This window comes from Coturnix japonica, chromosome 12, assembly GCF_054131305.1.
Source record: "Coturnix japonica strain WE chromosome 12, WE-NBRP24, whole genome shotgun sequence".
Taxonomy (NCBI): Eukaryota; Metazoa; Chordata; class Aves; order Galliformes; family Phasianidae; genus Coturnix; species Coturnix japonica.
Window position 1 is genome coordinate 10,439,281 of NC_140674.1, and position 15,908 is coordinate 10,455,188.

The window sequence follows — 15,908 nt, forward strand, 5'->3', positions numbered from 1 at the left end:
ATGCAGATGGATTGTGATAGGTTGTCAAGCCGTTAAGTGATAATTTACCTTTAAAGTTGGTTTGAAGAGCAGCCTGCTCATCCTTATGCTTTAAGTGATTCTTCCCATAGAAAAGGTACATAAGGTTGCACGAAGCAAAGAACTGAGCAGTGGAAGGCTCTGCAGTTGTCAAGGCAAGGCAGAACAGAAACCTGCTCTCTCATTTCTGCACTGTTTGTTAAGTGCTCACTGTTCAGATTCCTGCAAAACACAAAAGGCTGCTCCTACTGCCACGGCTTTGAAGCAGTGCTGTGTTTTACATGGAATAACTGAGAATTAAACAAGCAAAAAAGGATGCTGCAAGGTGGTGGATGGCTCTTGCTTCTGTAGAGCTGGATGAAGACAGCAGTAGGATAGCATGGATGTGTGTGTGCTGAGTTTCCAAGAGGATCTGTGTAGCAGAAGTACAGCTTCTGTTGGGGTATCCAATACCAGTGGTTGGTAAGAGGAACCAACAGCACTCCTGTATTCAGGGAGGCAATGGAAAACAGCAAGGAGCAGAGGCTGAGGTGTGTGAGGCTTTGCAGAGGCTCAGGTTTGTTACAGGCACACTTGTCTCTGTAGCAGCATGGGAGTGCCTGGCCTGCAGCCCCGGGCAGCCCCACATGTATCTGTGGCACTGGAAGAAGCAGTGTGACACATCTGGGTAAGGAAGTTGCCATCCCCAAGATGTGGGATGGAGGATCTTAACGCAAACAGAACACAGGTAATATTTGCAGCTACATTTTGAACCGATCTGAAGTGGCAGAAGTGGGGAATAAGTTAGCCAGAAAGCAGAAAGTTACTTATTCCATGAGTGACAGGTTCGTAGTTAGCAGCCAGAACCACCAGGTGTAGTGATTTTAGTTATGAAGGTAGTTTGACGTTTGTAAAAATCAGTGTGTGTACCACCCTGAGTTGTGTAATCCTTGTGCCACAGGCACAAATATTCCCTGCTGCTTCTCTCTCATTGTCAACATATTTGGAGTCCAGAGAAGAACCACTATTCAAAAATACCAAGTATTGCAGGCCTTCCATACACTGCAGAGCTGGACTCTGCGCATGGCCACCAGTGAGGGTGAGCTCCAATGGGTTACATGTTCAGGGACCTTTTCTGTGTGATTGCTGCAGACTTATTCTCAAGTTCAGGGATACAGCAGCATCACTCCTTGGCGCTCCTTGCCCAGGAGCAAACCCTGAATTACAGACTGCAGACAAGGCGCTCAGTCTGAATTAAACTGTATTTACCAAATGTAAATGATGTTGCTGGAGAGAAGTCACCCATGAACTAAGCCAGAATTCTGGCTGGTTTCCATTGATGGAAGGGTCAGAAAAGTAACACCTATAAATAAAGGTGTTAGCATTGACATTAATATTAAACTAAATGTCTATTAGAAATACAGAAATGGGAATGACCTTTCTTTTTCAAGCCCAGTATCCCCTGCTGTTTCAGGCTACCAAATAAATAAACTCTTTCATAAACTGATGACACTTAGTTTCTGAAGGCAGCAAATTGCAGGATCAGCATCTTGGTGTTTGCAGAGTAAGACTGCACAGGGGGGAAGGCACAGGTAGGGACTATACAGAAGGAAGATGTACAAGAAGGGTTTTAAGCTCGAACCAGAAGATTTACAGGCTCTCATGTAATCTTGATTGTGCTGCCTTGTGTACGTATTCCTTGTATAAAAGATGCATAGGTTGTGTTACAAAAATAGCATGGAGTTGAATCAGGAAGGAGTTTATCTTGATGTGCACAGTGGATGTCTAACTTTTGATGGGCAACTCTGCAAAACAAGAAAGTTTCTTTTTCAAGATAGTTTCTTTTCTAATGTAGGTTCTTTCTGAACACCGAACAAAAACTTTGTTCTGGGGGGGAGAAGGAGAAAGGAGTTGTTCCACATGTCCCTGAGGCCTGAAATCTAGCAACCTGGAATGCTGAATCTGTGGTAGGGGACAAATGTGCTGCTGATGTGGCTGTGCGCAAGTGGAACTGCTGCTGGCCTGACTGAAAAGGTGAGCCCTTGTGCTACAACTGCTCATCAGATCTGCTTTCCACTGTGGAAAGCAACCTGTGTGAGCACCCTTGTGCTGTGACAAAAAGATAGAAGACATAGTTCGTTCTCTTAGTGCTTCTGCACAAGTCTTGTACATCAGATCCTGAAAATTATTTGAATTTAAACTTACATGGTAACAACTATCAGCTCTTACATGCCAAAATCTTGGTGTGTTCACTTCCTAAAGAGCTTTGGAATTTTCTGGAATTTCAGGTTGTCCCTCTTCAGAGCAGTAACTGTACAGGCAGTAGAGAAAATACATCCCTGTTTTCTTGATAACCCCAGCACCTTCACTGACTTGACTCCCACAGTTCCTGGGAATCTCCAAGTTGATTTGTTTTGTAAGGAAAGCATTTGTCATGTTTTGTGTTTGGTTGAATCTGCTACTTCACAGAAATTAAAAAACAAAACAAAACAAAACAAAACCACATGAATGTTGCCACTGGAAAACTCTTGGCCCCCACCCTTCCTTAGGAAGGAATTCCCACTCTGCTCTGTTTTTGTGTTTCAGGCTTCTCTTGCAGCTCATTTATCAACTGACGTGTTTTCTGGCTTTGCAGAAGAAGATGACTGTGATGACTCAAGGACATCTCCTTCAATGCTTTCTGCTAATTCTGAGGTAACAAGTGCAAATGCAGCACTGACAGTACTCCCACACCTTAGGAAATCAGGAACAGAGCTAGCATCCCTTAATTAACTTTTTCTTTGATGGCTTTACTTCAATTAATAACACATTTAATGCAGTTGCAGTACTTTGTGATTCATATTGTCATTTAGCACAGAGACCAGATTTTATGTATTAATCATAAATGTTCTCTACTGTTTCAGCATGGCTTTTCTAAATTATTTTCCGATTCTTCTGTTTGTCAGTTTGGCCAGTTCTGACTTTGCCACCATAAGAACAAATTAAGGGGAATGGGGCTGATTTATCATTGGTTTTGTCATAATATAAAGATGATAAATTGAGCTGCTACTGCTAAATTGGAAATATTCCTGTAACTAGAGCTCTACTAAGTATTAACCAGTGTGTCTACTATTAAGCAGGATGCTTGCAAGATTCCTGATGTTCACAGATACCCCATCACAGTGCCAACCTACAGGATGTCATGTCAGTGTTTCCATTGAAGCGTCTCAGAGTCCACTAACCAAGAGCAGGCACCTTTAATGACCTGAACACACAGCAGGTGGAGAAACTGTTGGTGTACTGATCAGATAAATGGGATCTCTTAGAATGTTTTCAATCTAGAACTATATAATAGTCCAAGAAAATATTTCATACACAAAAAGAAGAAGAGCATTAATGGTGGAGTGCAAGACCATAGAAGTAAAAAAGGCAGAACTCCTGAAATGCCTGCAGGTACCTGTGACAGGTAGTCCCACCGTCAGCTTTTCAGCTCAGCTCTGAACTGAAGGAAGGCAATGAGTGAGTGCGTGGAGTGTTTGCTATGTGACATGGCACACTGGGTGGTGCTAACGAACTGGTAATCGCAGCTATCTTCCCTTTATTGGGTGTGAGGCAACGGAGGCCCGAGGGTCGGGTGCCTCTGAATCCGCTCAGGAGTTGTGACTGCATTAAGAGCCTGTGCGGAGGCAGAGAAACAGAAGTTGGAAGAGACATCAGTGGTGCTCCTGAGGCATCCCTTTGAAGCTTAGACTGTGCTTTTGGGAAAAATGCTGTCAAAAAGAAAACTGGAACCGTGAGCAAAGAAACTGCCTATATTTTGTGCGTGCTTACTGCTCTTGTGTTCAAAGAAGAGAAGGTTCGACACCCTCTGCAAGTAAGTAGGTTTGTATTAAGGCACTCAACTTCAGTTCCTTTTTTTCATATCCTCTGAATTAATTTGCTGAAAAATGAAGAAGTGCAAAGAGCATCAAATATGTTCTGCTGTCAGTCGTGCTATTGCACAGTTGATACCTGGTGTCAGAATCTCACAGTGCAGCTTCACGTATTATAATTAGTTTACTGTTATTGGCAGTGCAGCTTGGAAATCAGAACTAAGCCCTATAAGAAACTACTTCATGCCAATGCTCCCATTGCTTTCCCTGAATTTTCCTTCATTACTCTTCATTATAAGCCTACATTTATGAAGGAGAATAGTTAGATCTAATTTATTTACTATAAACTGTTCTTAGGAAGAAAAGTGTTGTAGACCATTTTAGTTCAGCCAGATTAAATACTGTTTTCCGACTTGTACTGAGAAGAAAAATCACTTCTTTATTCATAATACCACAAACTATAAGGAAAGAGAACAATGAGAGATGACCCCTTTATGAATATGCAAATGATCCAAGAGTCCGTGCAAAGAGATGTGGGAGAATACAAGGAAATAACCTTCATTATTTAGGTTATTTGTTTTCTTGACTGGAATAGTATGCTCTAGCTTAGCTGAGTGTCTCAATAGCTATATGTGAAGTATAGGATAGGAAAACCTGTGTCTGCAGGTCTTCCTTCCTCAAAGACAAAAATCAGGAACAGGGAAATATCCTTCCCTTGGCAGGCAGGTTAGAACAGGACAGCCAAAGTATTTGGGAGGAGACATCTTGATTCAGCCATTCTCTGTCAGGTGCCGCATCAGATGATACAAAAAATCACGCTGCATTCCTCTTCTTGTTTATACTTTGTCCCTGGCTGTCCTTATTAACAATTTGGAGTGTAGCATCTTTGGCAAGAAGTGTGGTGTTGCACCACTGATACAGATTAGGACTGGTCCTGCACAGCAGTAAATTGTACCAGGGCTGGGCAGTTCTGAGTAGGGAAGCTGCAATTACTCCTTCCCCTCAGAGTATGAGGATCAAAGAATGCAAAACTGGGGCCAAGCTTTTTTACTGGGAACAACGAGTGGGACTCAGCTGACTGCCATATGTGTTACAATGGTACATTTACTTCTAAATTCTGAATTACCACCATGGGAAATGTGTGCAGGCGTCCTGGGCCAGAATTTGGAGATTAGCCTAATACTATGTTTTTTAAACGCATCTGGGTCCTATTATGTTGCTGTGTAATGATTTTCACAGAATCATCATTGCTTACTATATGAAGAAAGGTCATTGTCTGTATCAGTTTCAGCATGGTATTATAGAGCAACACATTTGAGTGCAAGATCAGTGCATCTTGCTAAGGGCAGAATACAACAGGTTGTTGAAATGTTCAAATATAAGGCCAGAGGTTATAAAATGGCATCTGTATGGAAATTTCAGAAGTCAAGTCCAGAGAGTTCCTGAAAGTATTAGTTTGGTTTAGAAAATAGTTTACGAAAGTAACATAACTGAAAAAGCAGTAAAGGCTGAAGTTTGATGTATCTTTGATCTAAAATGCCTCAGTACTCTTAGCATATATAGGAACAACAGCATGAAACCCCTGTGCAGTTCTAACTCAGCAGGAGTCCCCTTGCAGGTAGTAATCAAAAGTGCAGGGCCAATATCAAGGGGCAGCGCATACTTTCTGTATTCTGCGAGTTACTTGCTTTAATCTTTTCAGGAGCCCCAGACTCTCAAGATGTTTCCCATATCCATCAAACAACATGAAGGCCAGGCTAAGTCTGATATTGCTTTGTGAGAACATCATTCAATTTCATTGTTCCAAAACAATTGTTACATTAGTTTGAAGGTGGATAGTTGGATATAGGCAACTCTTTTGAAAGACTTTCTATGTTTAAATGCTTCAACTCACCTACTGGAAGCGTTCTTAGGAGAAAAGTTGCCCCATATTCTTAGCCTGGTGTCTTTGGGCTCATTCCTGAGATTACAGTCAAGTTTCTACATAATTTTTTTTTTTTGCAGGAAAGGGATCGGGAATGCCTGCCTCTACCATGTATGTTTTCTAATGGATGCACAGCATCTTTGAATGAGAAATCAAATAACATTACACGGATTGGTAAGTAGTAAGTTTCTATTGTTACCTTCTCTGCAGTGGGAGAGCTGTACCACTGCAGCTCCTTCCACTTCAGAAAGTTATTCCTGCCTTTCAGTGCATGTGAAAGACTAATCAGGCTCTTGTGCTCCGGTTTTATGTGTGCTATTGTTCTTTAGGAGGTGTAGAACTTTGCCTGAGGTATGCTGAGCCAGCATTCCCTTATATTTCTAGTACTGCAGTTCATGGACAATAATTATTCTGTAAAACGTCAAATAGTAAGGAATTCTTTGCTGTGAATTCTAGCCTGTAAATAGGCATGGCTGCAAGCATGTGATATTAGGTACAAAGACTTTTGGGAAAGAATGGAAGGAGTAGTTTTATACAAAGACTGAGTTATAAGTGCAAGCAATAGATCATGTTTCTTATGCTATCTATCCAGTATATCTCTGTATTCAGATTTCCAGTGATGTTTTTAAACATTTAAAATTCATTTTCAGATATTACTAACTCTAGTTAATAGAGTTATTAGTCTCTTCTCTTACTCCAGTCTCTTCTTAAATACCATTATCCAATGATGTTCTTTAAATGTGCATGAAATCCAAATATGTCTAATTAAACTAAGTGGATTCTAAGCTTGATGCATCTTCCAAGGCACTGCTACGTCTCTGATCTGCCCTGAATTGTTAATTTATGAATTTGTAGCTGTGATATAATTTCTACGTGGTCTGTATTGCAGAGGAAGAATCCTCCATGCACTCCCGGTCAGGCTCTAAGACAAGACTTAAACCAAAAGTTTATAGTTATCCAAATTATCAGAAGTCTAATAAGAACACTGAGCTATTTGGAAAGGACTTTTTATCAAGCTGCACCCTAATTCCTAATCCCTGGAGGCATTCTGAGCAACTTGACTGAGGTGTCCCCATTCATTGCAGGGAAGTTGGACTGGATGACCTTTAAGGGTTCTTTCCAATTCAAATGATTGTATGATTCTATTATTCTAAATGGTGTTCAACATTTATTTAGACAATGTGACTCCATTTCAGAATTCCTCAGATATTTTGAATTGATAAAAGAACCAGGAGTTAAAACTATCACTGAGATTCAGACAGTTTGTCATTCCATTCCACTCCTGATCTCAGGTTGGCTGTTTTACTTTAGTATTGTGTTTTAGCTCAAAATATTAACCTGCTTATTAAACCATGGGCAATATTAAATTTGCACATGTTGCCAGAAGAAATGAAGTCAGTCTAAACACCATCAAAAAGTGAATGAAAGCTCAATAGTTGTAGGAAACTTGGGAGTACAAAACACAGCTGAATACAGAAAATCTGTATTTTTTGCTAAAAAAAAATAAATTGTTAAATTTTGTAGAAAAAACACTTGATTTTGAGATTAAAACAAAAGCCTCTTTTCAGGTCTTTTTATATCCAGCTTGTAGAACTCAAACCTTAACAATGTGAGCAATGTTAGGCTGGCTATCAGCTAGATTATGGTTTCCTCAGTTATTGCAATAAAGAGTTATTGGCAAAGCACAGTGTGATGCTAATGAGGTGAAGAGACTTAATGGGATGTTAAAGCAACTTGTAAAAGTGGAACAACTGCAAAAGACATTGGGTATAGCTTTACCTTGAATATCTTTGAACTGTGTGGCTGGTAAACTACCTGATGGACTGGACACTTGGGACAGGTCACCTCTCCCCTCCTCCCCTTTACCCTCCTCTCCCTTTCCCTCCTCTCAAAATCCAGGTTAGATTTCTGCCTCACAGCAGTGGCCTCAGCATCAGCCCCTTTCACTGGATGTCATGGTTTTGTAATTTTGTAATTTTGCTATCAGTATTCCACATCATAACATCATGTCAAGTATGGATACTTCTGTTGAATGTGCAGTCCACAGAAGAAGACTACATATCCCAGAGAACAACAGGAGTAACAATAAGTCACGGGACCAGGACTCTATATAATCTCGTTCCCAGGCTGGAGTGCCCTCCTTCTTCTCTCGAACTTCTCGGAGAGTGGGAAGCGTTCCAGCCGTGTCGCCTAGAGTTCAAAGTAGGCCTCTCGGTTTTCGGAGACTCTCTCTCTCTCTGTTTCGTTCGATTTGTTAGCCTTAATTATATTATATTGTGTTATCTTGTATTTCGATATCATATTTAGTAAAATAAGTTTTTCCTCCTTAGATTGTCGCTGTTTTATCCCACTCCCCTTTTCCCCCTCCTTTCCAGGCCCCGGGGGGGGGGGCGTGGGGTGGCTTCCCCTGTCACGGGCATAGGTAAATCTAAGTAACCCGTGACAGATTTTTTGGTGGAGAATGCGGGCATAGAGCTTTTTAGCTTTTAGAACAACTCTCTCTTTGCTCTTAAAGAGCTTCGTTACGGGAGTGTTGGGAGTGTTATCTTTCCGTAGCTGCTCACAGAGAACGTGACCTTGAAATACCAGACAAATTGTCAACATTAAGGGCTGCTGCACATTCTCAGCATTGCTATCTAACTTTTGTGTAGAAAACAAAGGGATTTCTTTCTCCCTTAGAGCAAAGCTAGCTAGCTCTGACTTTTACAGAGCCTGCCAGCTATGAATCCACTCTTCATCCCAGTTGCTCTGTTTAAGGGATTGAAAGCAATTATGATCTTCTTAAAGTATTGGTCAACTATTAACACCATAATTTGGTGTTGTGGAATTGTGCAGATATATAGCCTAATAAGGTGGATACTGATGGAGACACCTGCCTGGTACTTTTACGAGATGTGGTATGGTCAGAATTTTGGCATCTACACCTCAGATGGAATTGTGAATCTTACAAACACTTGCATCCCAGATGGAACAGGCAATTTTACAAATACTTGCATCCCAGATGGAACAGGCAATTTTACAAAAACCACCATGTTTAATTCATTGTACAGGCTAAAAAAACCCTTTTTATTTGGGTTGTACTCTCAGATTTCCACACGCTTTTCAATAACTGAGATAGGGTTCATACTTGCACTCATGTTATCACTATCAATGCATGCATATATGTTCCTATGCATTCGTTCTATGCGGAAGTCCCCTCCAGAACCAGAGAATGATGACTGGCAGGGAATATGGAAAGGTTTAGGAAAAGTCTTAGAAGCATGGGGACCCGCAGTGTCATGGGATTTCACTCTTGAACACCTAAGGGACCCTAAGAAATTGAGTATTTGGGTCAGAGATCTAAGGAGGTAAACCTTATGTGGGGTTTGGCTTATGCATACCGTGCTTTGTATCATACTATTCTGGAGAGAGAGAGTTTCCGATCTGAGATTCAAGCCCAAGTTAATTCTGATCAGTCACAGGAGGCATCAGTAGCAATATCAGTTGCCCCTGTGGAAGGCAAGAAATGGAAACGGGTGTCCACGCGTCTAGAACGAAAAGAAGGAGAAGCACAGGGGGGGGCTGCAGAAGACCCAGGTGCCGGGCATGGAGCAGTACCGAAAAAAGCAAAGGCAAAAACCAAGAGGCATGAAGAAGAGACTGATGATGAGGAGGAAATCACCTATTGTCGACCTCTGAAGCTGACTGAAATCCAAGGCTCAAGAAAGGAGTTCACACGGCGTCAAGATGAAGGTATCCTTGCTTGGTTGCTTCGCTGCTGGGACAACGGGGCCAACAGCTTGTCTCTAGATGGTAATGAAGCTCGCCAACTAGGAAGCATTGCCCAAGATGCAGGTATCGACAGAGGGATTAGCAGATGTTCGGATGGAGCTGCCACTCTCTGGTTGCGGCTGTTAGAAGCCGTGAGAGAAAGGTACCCCTATAAGGATGCTTTGAAGCCTAAATTTGATAGTTGGAATACCGTCCAAAAAGGTATTCAGCGCCTGAGGGAATTGGCCATGGCGAAAATGTTGTACAGCCCTGATCCAAGCGAACTTGACCCTGAGAGAGTGAGGGCCGATCCTGACATGTGGCAGAAAATCACAAGTACAGCACCAGAGAGAATTGCACAGTCATTGGTATCAGGATCTAAAGGATTCGTGGACAGATGGCCCCGAGTTGTTGAGCTGATTATAATGCTTCAAACCATCGATCAGCAGCTCCCCCAACTGCATGCCGCAGTTTCTGCCATCTCACGGCTAGAAAACCGAGTAGATGAAATGTGCAAGAAATTGTTTCCATCAACTAATTGTAATGATCCTGTAATAGTATCAGAAACAACTGATGAAGGTCAATCCTCGTACGGGCCACCAGGTCTAATGAAGGATCTGATCAAACTAGACCAGTCCTACTCCCCACCTGCATCATCAAAAGTCTCAGCTGTTAAACGCACACGCTTCCCAGCTCGAGCAAAGAACAACAGTACGATTGCACCGCGTGTTTCCATGTGGCGCTACCTACGTGACCGTGGAGAAGACATGAGGAAGTGGCATGATCAGCCTACTTCTGCACTACGAGCACGGGTGAAAGAACTGCTAGACATACCAACCACCAGTGGAGTTGCTCCAGTCATCACAGGTAACCAATAGAGGGGCCCTGCCCTCAGTCAGGGGAGGGAAAGGGATAATAGAGTTTATTGGACTGTGTGGATTCGATGGCCTGGCACATCAGAACCACAGGAATATAAGGCGCTGGTGGATACCGGTGCACAGTGCACCCTAATGCCCTCCAGTCATGAAGGGACAGAATCAATCCATATTTCTGGAGTGACTGGGGGCTCTCAAGAATTGACTGTGCTGGAGGCTGAAATAAGCCTCACTGGCAAAGACTGGCAAAAACATCCTATTGTGACTGGCCCAGGGGCTCCATGTATACTGGGTATTGATTACCTCAGAAGGGGGCATTTCAAGGATCCTAAGGGGTATCGATGGGCCTTTGGGATAGCTGCTGTAGACATGGACAACATTAAGCAGCTGTCTGTTTTGCCTGGCCTGTCAGAGGACCCGTCTGTTGTGGGGCTGCTACGAGTAAAAGAGCAGCAGGTACCGGTTGCTACAAAGACAGTGCACAGACGGCAGTATCGCACCAACAGGGATTCCTTGCTCCCCATTCATGATTTGATTCGCCAGTTGGAGAATCAGGGAGTGATCAGTAAAACTCACTCACCTTTTAACAGTCCCATATGGCCAGTGCGTAAAGCCAGTGGAGAATGGAGGCTGACAGTAGACTACCGTGGCCTGAATGAGGTCACACCCCCATTGAGCGCTGCTGTGCCGGACATGTTGGAACTCCAGTACGAGCTGGAGTCAAAAGCAGCCAAATGGTATGCCACCATTGACATTGCCAATGCCTTCTTTTCTATTCCTTTGGCCGCAGAATGCAAGCCACAGTTTGCCTTCACCTGGAGGGGCATTCAGTATACTTGGAACCGTTTGCCCCAGGGGTGGAAACACAGCCCAACCATTTGCCATGGGTTGGTCCAAACTGTACTGGAACAGGGTGGTGCTCCTGAACACCTGCAGTACATTGATGACATTGTTGTGTGGGGCGATACAGCAGAAGAAGTTTTCACAAAAGGAGAGCAGATAATCCGGATTCTTCTACAAGCTGGCTTTGCTATTAAGCGAAGCAAAGTAAAAGGACCTGCCCAGGAAATTCAGTTCTTAGGTATAAAGTGGCAGGATGGACGTCGTCACATCCCAACAGATGTGATCGACAAAATCACTGCCATGTCTCCACCAACTAGCAAGAAAGAGACACAATCTTTCCTGGGTGCAGTAGGCTTTTGGAGGATGCACATTCCAAACTACAGCCTCATTGTAAGCCCCCTTTATCAGGTAACGCGGAAGAAGAATGATTTTGCATGGGGCCCTGAGCAGCAGCAGGCTTTTGAACAGATTAAACAAGAGATAGCCCGTGCTGTAGCCCTGGGGCCAGTACGGACTGGACAGGATGTAAAGAACATCCTCTACACTGCTGCTGGAGAGAAAGGCCCCACTTGGAGTTTGTGGCAAAGAGCCTCAGGAGAGACCCGAGGCCGACCCCTGGGATTCTGGAGTCGATCATATAAGGGGTCTGAAGAGTGCTACACTCCAACTGAGAAGGAGATCTTAGCTGCGTATGAGGGGGTTCGGGCTGCTTCCGAAGTAGTCGGGACTGAAACACAGCTCCTTTTGGCACCTCGACTGCCAGTGCTGAACTGGATGTTCAAAGGACAGGTTCCCTCCACCCATCATGCTACTGATGTCACCTGGAGCAAGTGGATTACGCTGATTACACAGCGAGCGCGAATGGGAAACCTCAATCGTCCAGGAATCCTAGAGGTAATCATGGACTGGCCTGAAGATAAAAAGTTTGGAACATCACCAGCAGAAGAGGTATCACGTGCTAAAGAGGCCCCACCATACAACGAATTACCAGAAAATGAAAAGAAATATGCCCTATTCACAGACGGATCATGTCGCATTGTAGGGAAGCATCGCAAATGGAAAGCTGCTGTGTGGAGCCCCACACGACAGGTTGCAGAGGCCACTGAAGGTAAGGGAGAATCAAGTCAGTTTGCAGAGGTAAAAGCTGTCCAGCTGGCCTTAGATGTTGCTGAACGGGAGAGGTGGCCAATGCTGTATCTTTATACTGACTCATGGATGGTGGCAAATGCCTTATGGGGGTGGTTACAGCAGTGGGAACAAAATAACTGGCAACGGAGGGGAAAATCTGTTTGGGCCGCTGAACTATGGAAGGACATTGCTTCCCGAACAAAGAATATGGTTGTAAAGGTGCGTCATGTGGATGCACATGTGCCCAAAAGTCGGGCTACTGAAGAACAACAAAACAACCATCAGGTAGATAAAGCTGCTAGAATTGAGGTGGCTCAAATCGACTTGGATTGGCAGAATAAGGGCGAATTATTTCTAGCTCGATGGGCTCATGAGACCTCAGGCCATCAAGGAAGAGACGCAACATATAAGTGGGCCAGAGACCGAGGGGTGGACTTAACCATGGACGCTATTGCGCAGGTTATTCATGATTGTGAAACATGTGCCATAATTAAACAAGCCAGAAGGATGAAACCTCTCTGGGAGGAAGGGCGATGGCAAAAGTATAAATATGGGGAGGCGTGGCAGGTTGATTATATCACCTTGCCACGATCTCGCAGTGGTAAGTGTTATGTACTCACTATGGTAGAGGCAACCACTGGGTGGCTTGAAACATACGCAGTACCCCATGCAACTGCTCGAAACACCATATTAGGTCTTGAGAAACAAGTCCTGTGGCGACATGGCACCCCAGAAAGAATTGAATCTGATAATGGGACACATTTCAAAAATTCTCTTATAAATACTTGGGCCAAAGATCATGGCATTGAGTGGATTTATCATATTCCCTACCATGCACCAGCTTCTGGTAAAATTGAACGATATAATGGGTTGTTGAAAACTATGTTGAAAGCAATGGGTGGTGGAACATTTAAGCACTGGGAGAAGAATCTGGCAGAAGCCACTTGGCTGGTCAATACTAGAGGATCTGTCAATCGTGATGGTCCTAGTCAATCTAGCCCCCTACACACTGTAGAAGGAGATAAGGTCCCTGTTATACATGTAAAGAACATGTTGGGAAAAGCTGTTTGGGTCCTTCCAGCTTCTGGAAAGGGCAAACCTATCCGTGGAACTGTCTTTGCCCAGGGACCTGGGTGCACTTGGTGGGTAATGCAGAAGGATGGGGATGTTCAATGTGTGCCACAAGGGAATTTGATGCTGGGGGAGTGCAGTCAATAATTTTATGTATCTATATATATATATATATGTTTGCATGTGTAGTGTATTTTAGTTATTATAGTTGTACATTTAGTTATGTTACATGCAATTCTACTATTTAGCTATCACAATTTTACATACGTGTATATATATGTATATATATGTATATATTAACCATGATGTAATAATGTAGAATAAGGGGTGGAATGTCATGGTTTTGTAATTTTGTAATTTTGCTATCAGTATTCCACATCATAACATCATGTCAAGTATGGATACTTCTGTTGAATGTGCAGTCCACAGAAGAAGACTACATATCCCAGAGAACAACAGGAGTAACAATAAGTCACGGGACCAGGACTCTATATAATCTCGTTCCCAGGCTGGAGTGCCCTCCTTCTTCTCTCGAACTTCTCGGAGAGTGGGAAGCGTTCCAGCCGTGTCGCCTAGAGTTCACAGTAGGCCTCTCGGTTTTCGGAGACTCTCTCTCTCTCTGTTTCGTTCGATTTGTTAGCCTTAATTATATTATATTGTGTTATCTTGTATTTCGATATCATATTTAGTAAAATAAGTTTTTCCTCCTTAGATTGTCGCTGTTTTATCCCACTCCCCTTTTCCCCCTCCTTTCCAGGCCCCGGGGGGGGGGGGCGTGGGGTGGCTTCCCCTGTCACGGGCATAGGTAAATCTAAGTAACCCGTGACACTGGAACAGTCCCACTTTGTAAAATGTACTTAAATATTCATGGAGCTAACTGGTGATAGAAAAACACAATGCTCTAGTTTGGTGGTTCAGTAACTCTCTTGGGGAGGGTGGGGACATTAGTTCTAGTTCCAGTGAATGTGTAATTATTTGTGCAAAGTAGAACAGTGTCAACAGAAGAAGTAACAAGTCCTGCCCCTCAAAATTTCCTTGCAGGAATAAGGAAAGCTAAAGAAACAATAATGTATTTGCCAGAAGTCTGCCAAGCAGAGTTAACAACAGTTTAAACAAACTCTTAAAATAATTTACGGATTATTCCTGAAATAGCTAGGCTTTGGGATGAATAGATGTTCTTCCACATCTCAGAGACAGGCCTTGTTCCTTATATTAAGTGAACAGACCTTTCATCCTCCAAAGCAAAACAGCTCTTAAAATAGAAATCATTCAGAGCATATTTTAAGTTCTTAGCATCTCATAATATCATAGCTCTATCCTTGCTCCTATTGACATCAATGGAAGGAAAAACAGTATTTATATGTCCCACAAGCAGATCTGTCTCTTGGAGAATGCTGCTCTATAATGGTTTGTGACTGACAGGAATAGAGAACTCTTGAGACCTGCCTGCCAGTTGAATAGTCAAGGTTGTACAGAGCTCTAGCAGTAATGTTTTTGCAGTGTAATTGCTGAAGGCATCAAGTGAGACAAGATTCTTAGGTACAGATGAGTTTTCTTTGGAGCAACAGAAAAGACAGGCTACATTTCAGGCAGACAAATCCTCATTCAGAGCTAACAAGAAGGCTCAGACTTCAAGAAACACACAGGCTGAGGAGAACTGCTTTTACTTTATCTCAGTTTGAGATTAGTGACACACTTTTCTAACACTTTCTTATAGTCTGTCTGAGTGAGGATTAGAGAACTCACAAAAGATGTAGGAGGAGCAGGCTGGAGCGGGAGGGAATTTGCTTCAAAGGATGAACACCTTTGAGTTCGTCTGCCCAAAGCCCAGAGAGTTTGGTGCTAGGACCTTGTTCATCACTCTGCTTTTAATCTCCCCCAGGTCTCCTATCTCTTCCAGTTGGGCTGTCATGCTGTATGTGCTGGTTCTGTACAGTCAGACACTAGATGCAGGCAGTGGGGAGTATGGCACAAACTTCCTTTTTGGTTTCCCTCTTTCCACCATCTCCCAAATCTACAGGTGGATCATTGCCAAAAACATCTGGAGGCCTCTGGTGAGTGACACTGACTGTATGAATTTAGCTGGGGAACAGAGAACTACTGTTACCCCAGCAAGCTTTTCAATACTGACTGAAGCTACATAAGATAACAAAATGAAGAACTCAAAAGAGAATAGATTTTCCTGGGGCTTCTGTGCAAATGAATTTACTGTATATGTCTGACTTTGGGCCAGACTGACAAAAAAATGGTCCTGGGACTTAGAAATTCACAGCACCTGGCTTTAAGGAAAGAGTAAAAATCTAAGAGGCTTAAAGCTTTAGTCACTGAAGCCAGAACTGTTTGAAAATTGTTTTTGATGTTCAGTTGTAAACAGTGTATTAAGTCATATTACAGTATCCTTAGAGTCACATCCCTTTTGTTAGTCATTTGTTTTGTCAGTATGATGCCTTTCACAAAACAAAAACCTTC

The 15,908-nt window shown here is 43.0% G+C and overlaps 2 long non-coding RNA genes across 3 annotated transcripts; both read left to right on the plus strand.

The window, feature by feature from the left end:
* Positions 1–1,904: 1,904 nt before the first annotated feature.
* LOC107318075 (uncharacterized) lies at positions 1,905–3,341 on the plus strand. 2 transcript variants are annotated; one of them, XR_014933211.1, is made up of 3 exons: positions 1,905–2,031; positions 2,633–2,691; positions 3,117–3,341. It is a non-coding gene; the product is annotated as an uncharacterized LOC107318075 (long non-coding RNA). The 2 variants fall into 2 exon arrangements; XR_001557151.3 differs by lacking the exon at positions 1,905–2,031 and having other exon boundaries at positions 2,582–2,691.
* A 371-nt stretch (positions 3,342–3,712) lies between these two features.
* On the plus strand, positions 3,713–15,457 carry LOC146758848 (uncharacterized). Its single transcript, XR_014933214.1, has 3 exons — positions 3,713–3,850; positions 5,853–5,946; positions 15,322–15,457. It is a non-coding gene; the product is annotated as an uncharacterized LOC146758848 (long non-coding RNA).
* The last annotated feature ends 451 nt before the right edge of the window (positions 15,458–15,908 follow it).